The 18,374-nt window shown below is 40.3% G+C and overlaps 1 protein-coding gene across 12 annotated transcripts in view; it reads left to right on the forward strand.

Annotated features, from left to right (window-relative positions):
* Positions 1 to 18,374, forward strand: part of LOC125692373 (uncharacterized) — a 201,553-nt gene that overhangs the window by 27,744 nt on the left and 155,435 nt on the right. For 2 of the 12 annotated variants that reach the window (XR_007376622.1, XR_007376614.1), the window contains exon 1: positions 4,087 to 4,289. The exons of the other annotated variants lie outside the window; for them this stretch is intronic. The gene's annotated coding sequence lies outside the window, so the exon portion shown is untranslated. Of the gene's footprint in view, positions 1 to 4,086; positions 4,290 to 18,374 lie in introns of those variants that run through there. 12 annotated transcript variants of the gene reach the window in all.

Here is an 18,374-nt window from a genome sequence, read left to right on the forward strand (position 1 = left end):
ATTGTTATACAGCAGCTCTGTGTACCTAAAACAAGCAGTGTCCAGGGCTATTAAGATGCAATCTTGCTGCAAAATGTTTGAGGCACCTGCCTCAGAAAACCCCGTGAAAACTCCTTCTAGGTTTGCTTCCACAAATGTTTATTAATGCCAGCTTTAATTTATGCTCCAAAGTCCCATATTGTTCAGTGTTCAGAGAAAGCAAGCCCTTTGCAATGAAATATTAGACATGCTTCCAGACTGCAGCTCCAGGAGCTGTAGTTGCATGCTGGAGAACAGATGTTCTCCTTACTCAGTCTTTGGACTATTTGCATTGTGGTGTTTGTAATTCATGGTCTAATGATGTAATGTGTTTTGAAATTATGCTATAAAAAGAGGCCTTCCCCACACAGAATTCAGCACCAAGCCAGGAGCTGTGGTGGCACCATTTTATTACCCAGAGCTAATTCCTGGTACTTGCTTTTGTACAGTGCCTGACTTGGGCCCTAAACAGTATTTTTCAGTTGGAGAAAAACCCCTCATGCACACATATATTATGAATGTTTACACTAAAAATGCATGTATATGCATGGCTTGTACTACTGGAATCTTTTTCTCTATTTCTTGATGCTAAAATAGTCACTGGTGAATTAGATAATGTACCTATTTGGGGGTTGAGTTTTATTGAGAGAAAGATGATCTCATTGTGATTGTTGAGTGAAGGGCTGAATTCAGGGTCTTTTGGAGAACAGGTCAGAGCAACTTATTGTAAACTGCTTCTTTTTGGAAACTCCTCTGGCTTGGACTAGATGCTTAATCTCAGCAGCTGCTGAATTTTTTTCACAAGAATATAAAGGCAACAGAACACTGCAAATTCCCCATGAAGCTAATTCTCTTAAATTCCTCTGTTACTGTTTGCTAGAGAAGGCAGTATTTCTCTGCACTGAAGGACTGCTGTAACTTGGATATCATTATAAAGGAGGTTCCTGAAATGAAATGAAATAAAAGCAGCAGCAAGAGCACAAATCACTATTCTGTTTCAGTCTGTCTCTCTGGATTAGACTTTGCAGAGTAATAAACCTAGCAGGCTATGTCTTGATCATGGTGGGTGTTTATTAGGACGATGATTGCATCAACAAAACATGAAAAATTAAGTTCAGACTTGCTTTGGTGTGGTGTGCTGTACGTATATATGGTCAGCTGATCTGGTAAAATGAAATGCAAATCTCCAAATACCATGGTTACTAGAGAAATTGTTGCAGCATTACTTTCTTGCAAGGGCTCAGAAAATGATAGATGGATTGAATGAAGAGTTTTGCTTCTGGAGGTATGCAGAAATATACGGTGAGTTCAGTGTCTCTGCTATAGACTATTATCACTGCTTCTCTTCTCAAGCTGGAATAAGAAGCTGAAGAACAAGCTGCCTGTTGAGGAGGAGATTATACACTTCACTTGTAAGAGAGAAGCATCAACTTAATATTGCTATTAAGTTGTGATTTAACAAAGCTTACATGACTTAACAAAATTTGTGATGACAAGGTCACCTGGTTATGTACTGAATAGAGAACAGAGTCACACAACTGTTAGGGAGATCCTCCCACTGAGTCATGATGTTCAGAATAAACCCCTTGTCCCGTGGTTTATGTCTAAAGGATTGTATGCGCAGTCAATCCTTTGTATCACTCAATACCATATAGCAAGTTATCAAGCTATTTGCAGATAAGAAGTCTCCCAGTCTTGCAAGAAGTAAAATTTCAAGAAGCTAGCTATTAGTCCCATACCAGTTATCTGTAGCAGGTAAGGAACCTCTTGATCTCAGGGAATAATGTGGAGAGGAAAAACTTGCTCAGAGGACAGATCCCAGCTGCAGCCTAGTGCAATGCAAGCTCCACAGGCTCTGGGCTGTCTGCTCTTTATGGAGTAAGACGATTGACTACTGATCATATTTGCATACTAGCCACATTGGGTTGGTGCTATCTCCTCTGAATCTACCTTGAGCCTGGTTCAGCTATTACAACCAGACCTGAGCATGACAACCGCCACTGGTGGTTATCACCTTGGCAGGGTTAGGGGTCAAATGTCAGTTTTGGAGTGGGCCAGAGGGAGTATGCTGCCATGCTGCCGTTTCAGTTTGTAGCATACTGTAGACAGCAACTAGAATCACAAAGTCATAGAACTATGGAGCCATTTGGGTTGGAAAGGAGCTGTAAAGATCATGCAGTTTAAAACCCACTGCCATTGTCAAAGACATCTTCTACTAGATCAGCTTTTTCAAAGCCCCAGTCAACATACTCTTGAACACTTGAGCATGTAGAAGAAATGAGAGCATACAGGTCCACCCCACAAGCTCATTCTCCTTGTGGAGAAGGCAGGGAGAGGTGTCCTTTTAGCAACAGTTACTAGAAGCTGGGGGAATTCAGAAGACCTGTTTTTTTCCAAAGTCAGTCACACCATGGTGGCATGGTGACATTTCCTCACTAGCCTGAAGCACACAATTTTAGAAGTCAGTGAACTTTATCTGTATGTTCTGGCTAATCTTATTTGGATAAATAGATTAGCTATATCATGTTTTTTGAGGTACTAAACTGTGCTAAAATTTCAATAGGTAATTATCACCTTATCAAGCCTGCTATTTTACTAGAATTTTTTTGTAAACATTGTGGCTGTTGCACTATAGTAAAATAGATTTTATTGAGTTACCTATAATGACAAGTTGCTGACACAGTGCACCTTTCACTTCTGGACATTTTGTGATGTGACTTTGGAACCAGTGTTTCAAAGAGAGTGCAAGATGTCTCTGATTGCCTTCTCTGAACAAGCTATGAATTACTTCACTGCCTCAGACACCTTGGAAATATTTCTCTTTTCTTATCACTCTGGAACTCTGAATAGAAGTCACGCAGTTAACAGGAAGGGGAGAGAACTCAATATCTTATAGGAATTAACCTGGCCAGCAAAACTTGTGCAAGATTTAAATGCTAAAAGAGGGAAGTCATATTTTTATCACTGTGCAGAAGAGAAGGCAGTGGTGGTGGAGTTAGTTTTTATTGAGTCTTTCTGATGAAAGATTTTAATAATACCTGATAAAATTACAGTATTAACTACTGCACTGTAGCATTTGAAACACTAAGGCAAGCTTTACTTTCCCACTAGTTTTTCTGCACATTAATAGGTGGCCTCTGCTTACCACTGCTGATTAGTTGCTTCAAACATGTTTGAAACTGCACTGAAAAAAAAGATAAAAACAGAAAAAAAAGGGTAAAATTAGCAAAAAAAAGCAGTGTCTGGTTGACATTTTTGTGTGTGAAGTATTGCACAGGTGTCAGGGTTATTTCCCCAGAAAGGACAGGACAGTTGCTTATTTGTAATTAGGTTTCATTTGAAAAGTTTGAAAGAAGGAGGAAAAAAAAAAAAAAAATCCCTTAGTCAAGTTGTCCTTTCTGGTAACCTGTTGGCTTCAATGGAGTTTGATATGATTAAGCAGAGATGTGCCAGCTTCCTTCTTTCTATGCTTCACACTGCTCAGTGGAGCACGTTTGCCAGGAGCTTGATTCGTAGTGTAGCCTTTAGATAGGCACAGATGGAAACGAGCAGGTTTCCCCCTCCCCCCCAACTGATTTCAAGTTCCAGCCATTCAGCAAGGTCTTTGGGACTCAGCTGCATTTGGTTTAAGGTAGAGCCACACTGAGGCATTAAACATGCTTACAGGTGTGTTATTTCACAGCTCGTGGTGGGTGCAATAGGCTAGGATGCTAGTTTTATTGGGAACGCTCCAGTTACAGAGCCTCTTGATGGTCAAAAGACACATACAGTTGTCTGGCTTTAGAAAAATCTAGGTAACAGAGGTGACATAGCAGGTAAACAGGTGGTGGGAACAGATCACAGAGAATCATGCTGAGGTTTCACTTTAGGGTATGTTTTAACGTTGTGGTCAGGATCTGGGTCACTTACTTGGCCAGGCCTGAGCATGGTTATGGCTAAACTGGAAACAGATAAATGTAAAACGTACCTCTAGTAGGAACTGAACCTAGTTAATGGCTTAGAAATTAAAACTGATTTAATTGAGCCTCTGGGTCCATGAGCAGCTGTGTGGGTGGATGCACAGGTGAAGATGATTGGGACCATTAAGGGCACCTGTTAGTGCCCTAAGTTTCAGCTTTAGTTAGCATGCAAACGGTGAACTGCGAGTAGATAAAAGGTTGCTTCTGTTCTGACCACTTCTTGTGTAATTAAGATAATTTCGTAGTCTCTTCTGCTCAATTTGCTCAACTTGAACAGTGAAAACTTCTGAAATCTGTTCTGTAGGAATTAAGGTAGGTGAAAATATTTTTTATTTGACTCTATCAGAACTGCTAAGGAGAAGCTTTTGGCTGTATGGGTGGAATGGTCAGATCCTTAAAGATGAGAAAGAGAACAGTGCCTGAGGAGGAGTTCTGTGTAGCAGGCAATGTAAAACTTTCACGTACAAATTCTTTGTGTATCTATAGGTAAAATATTTTACATTTTCCTAATGGGTTCTAGGTTTTCATTATGTGTAGAAATAGCGTTTTGAAGCATTGAATCCTTTTTCTTAACATCTAAAGATTGAATTAACTAATGCAACAAATTGCTGTTTTGAAAAAAGCTAAAAGCTCCTTGCGTGCTGTATCACAGTGACCTTGTGCTATTGCTCTTGCAAGGGCAATCTGAAACTGCTTTTTCCTTGTGCACCAACCTCCTGTGGATATTGAAGAGTAAGAAATGTGAGCTTTCCTGTTCTGGAAGTTGAGCTAGAAATACTGCGGCATCAGGGTTTCTTGAGAGGTTTCCAGCATGTCTTGTTTTGGACTAGCTGGACATATGGTAGGAACAGACTTTCGTGTGGTGTTTGAGTTGTGTTTTTCCACTGATATTCACTGATAAAACTAGCAAGGGCAGAGGGATGTGAAAATAATTAAGGCAACAGATAAGAATAATTTGCTTTTTCAGAGCTCAAAAGTTTGCTTTTGGCTCAGCAGAAGCTTTGAAGAAATTTCAAACTAGAATTACAGCTTTAGCTGGTGGCATATATATATATTTTTTTAAGGTGTTGAGTACGGGTTTTAATGTCTGTCTCTGTTATTATATTAGCATTTGCTAACCTTTGTGAATAGATTCTGATTGAGTAAATAGTGAAAGAGGACTTTATGATGCTGGGAAAGTTGGTTTCAGAGTCTGAAGAGAGTGGTATTGACCAGAGAGAGGAAATAAAGAAACAGAACATAATGAGAAGATAGAGCCACTTGAGCCTTTGGCCTTCTGAACATATAAGCTTGTTTAACTTATCCATTACTTCTGTTTTGAGGGCTCGTGTCCTACTTCCCACTTTCATTTGGTACTGGGTCTTTTCTGTCTACTGTTCTCAGTAGGAAAGTGTGGGCACAATGCTGATTTCCTAAGGCTAGACCAGTATTTCTGGTTAGGGACATTAGTTACTGCCATCCTGGTTTGCAACCATTTATGCAAGACAAAGGCATTGCAGATTGAAATCTTAATCTTGCAAGCCTTTGCATGTGATAATGTGTTGAAAAACTTGCATATGAAATGAATTAACTCACCCCTCAATATAAATCTTTCCATTTCTATTGCCTTCAGCCCTTCCTATCCTAGAATCACCAGCAGTAACCAGCTTTTCATGGGCTGATGTAAACAGAGAACTGCAGAGTGTCTCTGGTCTCTAGCTTTCCACATGCGTAGTGGCACAATTAATCACTTAATAAGTTTTACAGTTAAAATTCAGTTATCAGCTGTCTTTGGGGATCCTATATTAGATGCCAAGTGCTTGTGAGAGTCTGGGTCAAGTGAGGAGTTCCAGGTGCTTAGAAGAGGCATAAAAGAAAGCAGCCAAACTTCACAGCTGGACTGTTCTTATTGACTTAAAGGTTTGTTTGAAGGTACCAGAAAATTGCTTAAAAAAAACCCAAACAAACATGTTTTCAAAGAAAGCAATCATATACTCCAGTCCCTTCTGCAGAAGAAAAAATTATGCACCCTCTGGGTTTCTGTTTGTTTTTCTTAGCAAACCTTGAAGCTACATTAACTTTAAACAAGTACATGCTGCTCCCCTTCACAATTCTCTTCTTTGAAGCTATTTGAGTTAATGTTTGTTGGGGGACCTGAGGAGGAAAGAGACAGAGCTGGGTCTTAGACATTCTCTTCACATCAGAAAGGTGTATGCTTTTATACCTGTGTTCCAGGGAGAAAATTACATATTGCTATGCTATATAGCCTGGATCTCTCATTTATTTACAGCGACATACCTATGAACTTAGCTTTAATTCTCTGGGGAGATTTTGGTGTTCTGATTATGCATTTGATTCCCTGCATTAATCTTGGGAGCAGGTGAAACCATCACCCGCTGAGGGCTTTTTGTATTCATTTAGTGCTTGGGAGCTGGAATGCTTCTCTTCCAGGACAGCTCATATATTGGAGAACAGGGAGGAAGGGTGCAATGGATAATAAAGGATGGAATATTTCTTGCTGGGAGAATTTCTCACATATCTGAGAGGAAGATGCCAGGTCAGACAAACCATACAGGTTTTCTTCAACTGTTTTTTATTTGTTTTTCGTTATTAATTGATAATTATAGCTAAGCCTTGTCCAAGGATATAGGTGAGAAACCAGGAACCTAGTGGGAAGTTCTGTTAATGTTAATTTTAATAATATAAAAGCTAGTTAGGGCTGACTGGCAAGGGGTGAGTACGTCCCCAGAAGCTGTATCTGGCCTAAATAGGCAAATGGGAGCTGGGTACAGCCCAGCCATAGTCGAGGAAACCCATTCCAGGTATATGGACAAGAGCAGCCTTCAAGCCTGATTGCCCAGGCTGTGATGGAGGTGCTCAACACTGAAGGGGCAGCACAGCTGGCTCTCAGCTCCTGCTGCATGGCTTGAAGTGGTGAAGTTGTTAGGACTTCTGTACTGTTACTTCAGATCAGGTGTGATTCCAGCAAAATCAGAGTTTGGGCAAGGCCAAACCAGCCTTATTTTTGTGCACAATATCTGCAAGGCCTTCTGAGCTTTGGATCTGCACTCTCAGATCATGACAAGATCCTTGCTTGCAGGGAGGACAAGGTTGCACAAGGCAGTATGATGACCCACCTGACATTCAGAGGGCTTTTGTGACAGTAGTCAGGGAGAGGGGTAGCCCAAGTTTCAACCCCTTGCTCCAAGCGTTATGTGTTTTTTGTCATCTTCTGGGCTGATACTTTATATGTCATGCTTTGCCTATAGTGTAGTTTCTCTTTTCTACCTGAACGTGCAGTTAGGAGACACTGAGGAGATGTCATGCATATCTGCATTGACCATTGCAGACCTTAAGGCACTTGGAGAGCTCTGCTCTGTAAGAGCTTGTGGTGAAGCAGAACTTGAAGGGCTTATTGCCTCCTGCCTTTTCTTGGCTGTAAAGTTAAGCTTGTAAAGTGATCTCAGCCTTAAGGGATGCTCTCTGCCATACTTCCAAGTCCCTTGCACTTGGTGTGCCCAAGAAGTGGAAGAGGAAGAGCATAGCTTGAGAACTCTGCTCTAGAAGAATTCTGATGTTTTAAGCATCAGACATCTGCGTATTTCTGTTTGCCTTACATTGGGCTAAATATTGCATCCGTTGGTTCATTAGGAACCTTTCTGTAGATTTGGCTATACATTGGATTAGTTGATGGTTTCTGGATTAAGCAATACTTTAAGCATGTGCTTTGCACTTGAGTTATTTTCACAGGATGAATGCACTTGGAAAGAGCCTTTTTAGGAAAGGATTTTAGCATTTGGGTATGCTGTTTGCTGGCTGAGATGTGGGGCATTAACTATATTGCTCCTTGTGAATAAAGAAGCTCATTTAGATCTGCCCCTGAGGATTCTATCCAGTCTCCTATTGCCATCTGTTTTAATAGAGGCTGGGAATTTAAATATCTATGTGGATCAGTTTGTAATTCCTGCGTGTGTCAGTATCCCTCTGTTGCTCTGTAGTGTCAGTGACCATTGTATAACCCGTGTACTCTCATGTTGAGCAAACACTGCAGACATTTAAGACATAGAGGAGAGAGTGACATAGAGAAGATAAAACATGGATTCCAGTGATTGTAATTTTGATTCCAATGGCAATCCTAATGTTGACTAATCATCATAGATTGTTTACTTACCATTTACTGACATGTAGTATAAAATAATAGGGGGACTTTTGCTACTGCAGTATTTCCCTTCGTTTCTGCTAAGCTACTATTTTTTGGGGGAAAGGACTGTCTCTACCTACATGTCTGATTCACAGTAATAGGTCACCAAGTTCCAGTTCAGAGAAGTAACATAACAGAACTGAAATCAGCCATGTGAGTCAGAGTATATTATTAACACTACTTTGGTTTGAGGGGCTGTGCAGCCAATGCATTAGGCACTGGAGAGAGATAATGGGAAATGCACTGGCATTTTCAAAACAATGCAGTAAGCACTTAGAACTTGCCTAAGCCATTAGAGGACTGTGGTTGATCTTAAGTGAAACTTTTTCAAACATCTGTTCCATGTGTAAGGAAATTTAGATTTAAAATTGTTATATTCTGTTGTACTCATAATGGCACTTAGGGCATATAGCTTGGATTTCCAGAGGTATTTAGATGTTTAAAAAATGTAAGCAAGTGTCTTGAGACGACCTCAAAGCTGTTGAAAATCCCACTGGGAATCTCTTGCCTATAGGAGTAGACATAGGTTTGAAAAGGTAATGCTGACGACTTGCATGCAACAGTATTGCTGTTTCTCCTGTGCTCTTAGCCCTTACCCTCTCTCTGGGTTATGAGTATTTTGCAGCATCAGGCAAGAAACGATTTTTAAGTGAAGGAATATTACTAGTCAAATGCTATCATTGTGAGGGAGATTGTTTTACCTCTGCTGCTTTTCAAAGTAGCAGTGAGTGAGATAGGAGAAGCCTCTTAATAATCTGTGATTCTTATTGCATGAAGCAGCAGTTCTTTAGGAGGTTGTTTTCCAAACCAGTGGTCATCCTTTGGGCTGAAAGAGGCTTTTTTTTTTTTTTTAAACTCTCAAGTGCCCATCTGAATGGGAAACTGTGTGTTACCATGGGAAGTTCATATGAAATTTGCACTACAGAAGCTGTGGCTTAAAGGGTGGTTGAGAAGCATATTGTATGCATCTGGTACGTTTTCTTTACCCTGACATCAGACGCTATAAATAAGATTTGTTTAGGGCAGTGTGTCTCAGTCTTGTTGAACTGAAAAGCAATGCAAGCTCTCTGAAAAAGGTTCTGTGTGCTCTTAAAAATCAGTTTTTCTTTGCAAGCAAATGTATATTGGGTCACATCGTATGTACTTACTCCTTTCATTTCTCTACTTTTTATTTGCTCATGTGCACTTCTAAAACTTTTGGCTGTTGTTTCGTGTGCTGTTTTACATCAAGCTGTTTTAGCATGTGAGATTTAGGGCTGGGTTCAACCATGCATTTAATTTCCAGAAAGCCCTGAGTGATTCAAGCTGATTGCTGCCTACAAGTACTGACCATTACAGGTGTCCTATGATGAAATTCCCATAAAAGGGAACTTAAGGCTTAACTGCACTCTTTTCCTGAAGGTCAATCATAGTATCTAAAGAGCTAGGAAACTAGTTGATGAGGCTGCTCAGTTGAGCACTACTGTATCTGGTGCAAGCAGTGCATCAGGCACTTCTCATCAGGGGTGTACTGAGATGCCCTGCATTGGAATGAGGAAGCTACAATTGAGTTTCATAAAAACTGATTTTCTTCTGCTGTCACACAGGAATGTTGTATCAATGCTTACTGTCCAAATTGGCTGATTTTGTTGTTTTTTTCCTCCTCCTGTGAATACTGTCACTCTTTCACTTATGCTTCAATGTCACTTCACTTCAGATTTTGAAACCTGAAAGAGTCATTTTATATTAACTTCTGACAAGAAATGACAGGTTTCCTGTTGATTTCAAGCACTGGGATTTTGTCTATTTCTTTATGTAGGCTATAGAGACAGAATTTAATAGCATCTTGTAATGTCCTAGAGTAAAACAAAGCAAAATATTTGTGTCAGATTTTGAGAGGGAGGTTTGAGAAGCTGGTTAATTAGTTGAGACTAATCCAGCAGCGAGGCTGATGTTTGGATGCAGGTGCCTGCGTGCCATAAGCTTTCTCCTATCCTCGAGGCCTCTCACACTCTCTCTGCCTGAGTGCAGATCTTTCCTTGTCTTGGGCTGATGAGCAGTTGAAGGTAAAGGTATTTTGGATAGGGATGAGCATGGGATGAGGGGAGTGCTGCTTGGTGCCTTGGGAAGGTGAGAGAGCTTTGCGGAGTCCATTCTCTTGTGCTTATATTAGGGAAAGTGGTTGACAATGGATGTGAGTTTTTATTATGAACTTGTGGTATCTCTTACTATATGGTAATTAATTAAAAGGTTATTGGTTCCATCAGTGTATTTTTTACTCACTTAGCATTTTCCTTGAAAAGCACTCTTCCCTCAAGGTTTGATTTTTGTACTGCTCTTGCTGCTTTGAGTTGGAGTTAGTAACAGCATCAGACAGCTGCAGCCTCACAATTGTGAAGAGCTTGACAAAAATGACTATTTGGAAATAATTAGAGGTGAATGTGAAAAGACATAAAGATGTAAATGTGACTTGTACAAACATAAATTTGCAGGTACTTTGCTAAATTGTAACCCTATGTCATGTTCAGTAGGCTTATGGCAAAATAAACCATGGGACATGGGTTTGCATGGTACGAGTTCCACACACTAACCTAAAAAGCTTGTCTGTTCCTGGCAATGGGCTGGAAGATGATCTGTATTGGCTTTCCTTTTGTTCTGAAGCCCTGTCTACAGATGAGTGAGCCTCTCACTGAAGACTTCATTTTTACCTGGAATGTAACACTTGTTCTTGTAATAAGGGCAGGTAACATCCAGATTTTAAAACTGTGTGGAGCAAGGAGCGCTTTACAAATCACTGTGCTTAGTTCAATTTTGGATACAGTTGGAAGGTTATGCTGGCAACATTACTAGAATTACAAACACAGCTCTAATGAGGTTATGATAATATGTGGCTAAATAGCAGCTAAAATGTGCTTAGCTTATTTAACAGAGCTGTGATTTTGTTACATTAAGGGCTTAGGTTTTTCTTTAAAAAATGATTTTGTTTCTGGTATAAAATGAGAGGGGGAAAAAAGGCAGAGAAAAGAGTTGCTCTGTTGGGATTCATAGAAATTTGATAATAACCTGAAATTATTAAGTGTTTGCAGGCAGGTACGTCTGTCTACTCCGTGACTAACCAGCTCAAGATGGAATAAGTCCCTCTGGCTGGGGATGCTTATCTTTCTGATCCAGTCTTATTAGCAGAAGGGAGACTCCATGGATTTTTAAAGTGGTTCTTTGGAAAACATGATTAGATGCCTGTTCCACCTTCAACTTTCTTGGCCAAAGCTACATCACTGAAAAGACTGTACTCTCAGAGGTGAAAAGATGCCCAACTGCCATTAGGATTTTACTAGTTATTCTGCTGTTATTTCCCTTGTTAGAGGGACTGTTCACACTGAAGCAATGAAGTTACCCTCTCTGGGAGGTGTCATTTCACATGGAAGTTCCTGTGCATTATAACATATGTGATCTGGAAAATCAAAAGAAGTTCTTGTGCTGAAAATACGTAAAGGTGAAACTTGGGGCAGTGTATTCAGGAATTTTAAAAGTTCCTTAGAATTTTAAAGTAATTAATTTTTGATTCATGTAGCTATTCTGCAGCTCAACACATTTAAAATCATTTATTAAGCAAATGTGAGTAACATTCTGGAAAAAGATAAACAAGTGCTGTTAGCGATTTTACATTTTAAGTGGAAAGTTGAAAAGCAAAATGATTTTCAATCTAAAAGAAATTAATATTATCTAAGTAAATGTAAAAGTAAGGGGTGAATTTGCTTAAGGTTTGATGTTAAAGGACAGATTAATGATGAAAATCCTTAATTGATTGTATGGAATTGAGTGGAAAATTACTAATGTGTCCTTTCATAAATCTTTAATGCTTAATTTATTACTTCAAATATAAAAATGTAATCAGGAGACTGTAAATAAGCTATATTGCAACCTTTTGAGTTGAAATTTGTGTTCCTGCAGTTTAGAACAGCACTTTGCTGAAGAGGGATCTGTACTGACCCCCCCAAAGTTAATTTATTCAGCAGATCATGCATCAGATGTGCTGAAGTCAGGTTGGCTATGGCCTATCCTGACACTGAACTACAGTGGCAGTGCAGCCTCTGCCTGCAGTATTAGTGCTGTGCCCACAAGATCTGAGTGTTGCCTCAATCTGTGAAGTGCCCATGCCAGCAGCTGTAGGGCAAGCACTAAGGCTGCTGCTGTCATAACCATGATGGATGACAACACTGTCTTGAATATCAAGCTACTTCTTCTTGGCCCTGAATGGGGACGTAATTGTGCCGAAGTGATGGTTTTCAGACTGCTATTCTTGCCCAGCACAGCTGCTGAACAGAAAAACCAAAGTAACTAATGCTAGATTCATAGGGAATGAAGGCATCTCTAGAAAATGAAGTCCTGAGTGGCGCATGCTGACCAGAAAATGCAGTGTGGGTAAGGCTTTGTTTTAGCATCAGCACTTTGGTTAGTGCTAGCAAGGTGTACTGTAGATAAGACATTTTATCTACATTTGAGAGGTGGGGATATAGGAAGATCTGCTTTGGGCCTTCCAGGGTCAGGCTTGGATTTTAATCAACATGTGCAATAATATTACTCAAAATCTCTAAGTATTTTTGGAGAAGATATTTTAAGTGGCTGGCAATAGTCTGGAGAACAACAGATGCTAACAGTGGTAGGACACAAATAATACTATTTGTGACAGCTCATCGATTTCTTTGTCAAATCCTCAATAGAAGAATGAGAAATGAAGCTATCTCAGTAGCATTTGGGAATGCAGTGAAGCTTTTTTTTTTTTTTTTTTAAAGCAAAAGGAAGGAAAAGCTCTTGATCAGAAAAAATAGATAACCTTTTAAAGTGTAATTATGGGTTAATCCACCTTAATTTAGAAGGAGGAAGAAGCATAAAGAGGCCAAAACTTGGGAGCAGGAGACGAATATTTAGGAATTCACATCTTGGGGAAAGGGAGAACAGTTCAGGGAAGAGCATCACTGTCTGTCTTGAGACATACAAGGAATAAGCAAGCACTGAGGTTACAGACTAATTGGTGAGTTCACAGATGAAACATCAGGAAGTACAGGGACTGCCAAGAGTCATTCTGGGTTAGACCTTGAGAAAAGATTGATGCTGGTAGTCTAAGCTTCACCCTTTTTTAAATGAAAGGAGAACAAAGATAGCGATGCTATTGAGGCAGGAGATAAATTTCAGGTTGCCTGATATTCTGCCTCAGAATATTTTTTAATAAAGATGTTGAACTAAAGCAAATATTTTAAATGATAATGAATAGGCACAAAGTAAATGTTCGTGCTTGAGGAGGGGATGAGACTTTGGGATTTCAGTGTACATTGACTTGAAGATAAAGGGTGAGCTGATTTGCTCTGTAAAAACCCTGAGCATCTGGCTCATGAAACTGCCAACACAGAATCAGAGTTTTATTTTTAACAAATTTCTCTATTTGCCTAGAGAATAGCTGAAGAGATATTTAAACTTAAGCAGAAGGAGGCTGAAGTGTTCTTAGGAGAGCCACAGACCTCTGAGTGTGACCTTAGTTAAGATTTAAGAACATATTTTGGGGGAAAACGTAATGAGAGACCTGGAAATGCAAGTTAGGGAAATAAAAACAAGGATAACTAGAATCCATGGTGAGCAAAGATCCATTATAACATTGCAGTAGGTGACACTAGATGGATGTCAGGCAGAATTGAGTTTGGACTTAGGCCCAGAAGACATCTTGCTGTATGTGTGGACACTGCATTCAAATTTTGGGATGGCGGATTTCAAGAATAAATGCTCAATTCTGACCACTGTGTATGCAAATGGATTTTGTGGTTCTCAGCTCCTGCAGTACTTCTGTGGATGAGACTTCACAGCTGCTGTTAAAGAGGGGAAAGAGCAGGGCTGGTTGAAAGCCAAGACCCTTGCAGACTTTATTCCCTTTTAAAGCAAACTGAAGACTTTTTTGTTCTTTTTGTTTGGTTTAAGGATCCCTAGTAGGAGAGAAAGATAACTGGGAGGTGGCAGCATTTAGAGAAGTGAGAATGTTTTCATTAGATTGTTCTTAAATGATACTGAGCTTGGGAGCGCAAGGTGATAAGTGTCCTGTATTCTTCAGCTTTTACAGACTGAAGAAGCACTAGGTCCTCACTTCCCTCTGTAGCAATCCTCTTGTGAATTTCTGATGAAATATGATTCCAAAGGCAGCAGGTTTTTTTTTTTTTCTTAAAATGTTTTCCTTAAAATTACACTTTTTTTTTTTTTTTTTTTTTTACACCCTTGACATTCCTCAAGACTTGGATTTTGATATACTAAGTCATGAAACAGGCTTTGGCTTCAGCTCTGCCCCCACTAGGCATTGCTTGCAACTTCTGCAGGTGATTCTGGAGTTCAAGCCAGTAGGTTTTCTGTGAATCGAATGATCCAGTTCTGCTAGAACAGTCAAGGATTTGTAAGATTCTCTGTGATCAGCCCCTAAATGCATCGAACTGCTTCTATATCTCTAGCAAGGCTGGTCGTTGGTAAACTTTGGCTGGAAGCTGAAAGGAAGTTCTTGAACTTCTGAGGACCAGGAACAGATGTCAGTTTTCCCGTGGGGGATATTAAGTCTTAGTTATTCAAGCAATGACATGATTTCCTTTTGCTATATCCAAGTCTTCTTATGTGATGTTCAACTCCCAGAATTTTTCCCAATGAGTAGATAACCACATGGTTGATGATGTTATTCTAGAATCACAGTAACAGAATCAGTATTTTTCTTGCATCCCTCAGAAAGCAGTGTTAGAAAGTAGAGTGCCTGAGGGGACCATTACCATGTGCATTCCTGGTGGCATGTGGTGGCAATACGAATTGTGATAAACTCACATCAGATTGAAGCCATCTCTGGAGACCCACCACTTTCTTCAGAAAGAGAGTGGGAATGTTTCTTCAGGAACTTCTTGATACGGATCCAAACCAGTGCCTTTGACAAAAGAAGAAACTATGGACTCTTCCCATAATAGTGTATACCACCATGCCATTGATTACTTCTCTGTTACCTCCAGCAGCTTCCCGGACTAGATGTTAATTGTTTTTTACTTGTCATAATCCTTCATTATCCATGCTGATCTAGTTAACGAAGAAAACCAAAAGCTGAATTTCTTGTATGTGCCTCTGATTCCTGAAACTGAGATATTAGATTAGGTGCACATCTGTCTTCCTCATGTCTACTCTGCAATGATAAAAGTTAGGTGTCTTTCATCTGACTACAGGTGGGTGATGCAAGCTCTGGCTATAGATTGAACTCTCATTTTTTTGATCCTTCTCTGTCTTGGTCCTGAGCCAACAAAATCAAATGTGAGAATGAGATTCAACTTTGATACAGTAGTTCACATTCGAAGCTAGAATTGCTAGAATTGTATACTGGCAATCACTTTTGATTAGAATTATTATTGTAGCACTGGGAGATGATCTGCAGATGCCAGGTAGCATGACTATAATCTTGATGTTCCTCCTGCTCTCTTATGTGTCTTTGCTGCACGTGGGTTTCTGAATGCAGCCTGGTTCACCAATAGAAAAGCAGCTGTCAGGTGGTGCAGAACAGTGTTTTTGCAGCATATGGTCTGCAGCAGCACCTTTTAGATCTTGCTCAGCAGTCCCAAATTGTAGAGCAAACAAGTCACACAGAGCCAGCAGTCTGGACTCGGGACATTTAAGGTTACTGCACTGCGTTACAGATGGACACCATTAAAAAGTCAATTGGAGTGTTGCTTTGCTGCCAATGTTGCGGTCAGGGTGGGAGTTTTCTACTCTTGACAGCATCACTGTCCTTGCCAGCTGAAGGCTGTGCCCTTTCATGGCAGCTTGCAGCGGTTGCTTGTGGCAATTCTGGAGCTATTGGACTCTAGAGTAGATCTGGCCAGAGGTCCAAGGAAGAGAAAGATCTGAAGTAGACAAAGGAGTAAGGTCTCTTGCGAACTACATGTTCAATCATTGCTATGTATTCTTCAACTGAAAATTCTACATTCTGACCATGAGTTTCAAATGTGGCTTTTCAGAGTTGGAGATAGGACTACTTTTTTTTCCTCTCGCCTCTCTTTTTCTTCCATTTTTTGTAATAGACATATTTTTGCTACTATCAGACTATGATGATGTTTTAATCTATGGCCCTTTCCCAGTTGATTGCTAAAATTCCTGGTTGACTTTTAAAATGCAGAGTTTGTGTTCCTGTGACAAGCACAGTTTGAAATCTCTGTATAATAAAAGCCCAGCTCAAAGTTCTGCAAATAAATGCAAATCTGTATGCAAAAGATAGGTACTCAGGACTATTTGATTTGTATTATCTGTATTGTGTCTTTAATTTAAAATAACACTGTGGAGATGATATTGAAAACAACTTTTGCCCACTGTAAAATATGTGGGGACTTAATTTCTTCTGTATCAGGAGTTTACTGTTAGGTGAGAATAGGCACTATATGCATTCACTGAGAATGAAGTAAATTAATAATGGCAATTAGAATTAATGCTTCTGGTGAGAAAATGAAGCAGCTCACATCATGGTGTCTTGACTCAGCAGCTGTAAGGAGCAGCTGTATCTACCCAATTGAATGACATTTTTGTGGAGTGTGGTGTCATGGTGCTCTGAGCATTGGTTCGTGTCTGAAGAGGGTACAAACTCTCAGATTTCCTTCCTTAGTTGGGGCTCTTCTATTGCTGTAACTTCTTTTATGTCAAATATTAATGCTCATGGTTGCCTTAGTATTAAGCATTCGTTTAGATTTTACTCTTAATCAGCTGCCTATTGACGTGATTTAAAAGGAACTCCATTTCTTGGAACTTCAACTCATCCGTTAAATTTGCTTGAAAAGGAGGCATGAAATCTGGAGTGTCAGGCAGACTGCTTCAAAACAGAATCTGCTCTGAAAATTAGACTAAGAAATAAAGAAGCACACACGCTACTTAAAAATGTCACAATAATGTATGTGTGAGGTAACCTTTGGGGATTTCTAGTCTAATCTCTCTGTTTCAAGCCAACAACTACTTTCAAAAGTTGAAGTCATTTCCAGTGAAGTGCTGCAGAACTCCAAGAATGGAGGTGCCACCACTTTCCTATGTCTCTGTTCCAAGGCCACACCACTCTGTGTATTGTTTTTTCTCCTTCTATCCAACTTGCTTTCCTTCTTCCCAGAGGATATTCTAGCATCTTCACCTTTCCTTTATTTCTCTGCTTCCCTTGCCTCTTACATGTCCCTGTTCAGTGCTGCCACACCTTTGCTTTATGGGCTGGGCCCAGTGGCCCTTTGTGTGAATGACAGTAAGCTGCACATGCTGGCTGGCTGAGTGGCAGCTACCTGCTAACCAGCCAACTGTAGCTTTGAGAGAGAAGAGGTTGAATCCAGTCTGCTTTTCCATTAGTACTTTTTAGCCTTTCTCCATCACTCATACTGATTTTTTTCTTTTTTTCTAACCGGCTGTAGAGTATTTGTTACTTCCAAGCCTCTGTCAGTGCTGAAAGGCCAAAGTGGGAAAGAACTGAGAGTCTGGTGGGGAAAAAAGGACAGTTGGGCAGACATGCACAATGGAAATCAAGCTAGAAGTTAGGTCACATTGTCATTCTACTACTTATGGCAATGCAGTTTCTGCTAGCAGTGAAAGGGCAGGAGGTTGGTTGTCTTGCTGGTTGTTCTCTGGATAGGTGTATCACAAGAGTATGGTCTTGACCCTTCGTGTCAGCACTGTGCAGGGAGCAGGGATTCCAGCAAATGAGTGTGACATGCTTTGCAAATTAGGAAGGGAAGCCCAGCAACTGAGAGCGTTGTAGTGGCTTTGATCATCAACACCAACTCCTCTTGGTGAGTTCCTCAGCAAAACCATCTGACAGGAGGCTACCAGCCAAGGCTGGTTGTCATGGGAGTGCTCCAACTGACAGCTGGAGTCATTCTGCTCTGCTAATTGTGATTTTAAACCATACTGATAAGCTTGACAGATGGTATCTGGCTCCAGAAGGCCCCAATCCACTGCTGGCTTAGATCAGATTCAAAGAAGATCTGGTGTTTGATGATGCCAAGAATGGCAGAAGCTCAGTCCTCCAGGAGTAATCTAGGTTGTTTTTTTTCTGAGAGGCTAGAAAGAGTGGCAGCTGGCACCATGCATTAGCAGAAGATACTGTTGGCTTGTGTGCCTAGACACAGCTTACTTACATCACATGGTGCCAGGGCTTGGTACCCTCTAAAGTGCCTTTGACAAGCTGCAGATGTGAAAAGGGGCAGCCAACAATGATT

Source organism: Lagopus muta, chromosome 4 (genome assembly GCF_023343835.1).
Source record: "Lagopus muta isolate bLagMut1 chromosome 4, bLagMut1 primary, whole genome shotgun sequence".
Lineage (NCBI taxonomy): Eukaryota > Metazoa > Chordata > Aves > Galliformes > Phasianidae > Lagopus > Lagopus muta.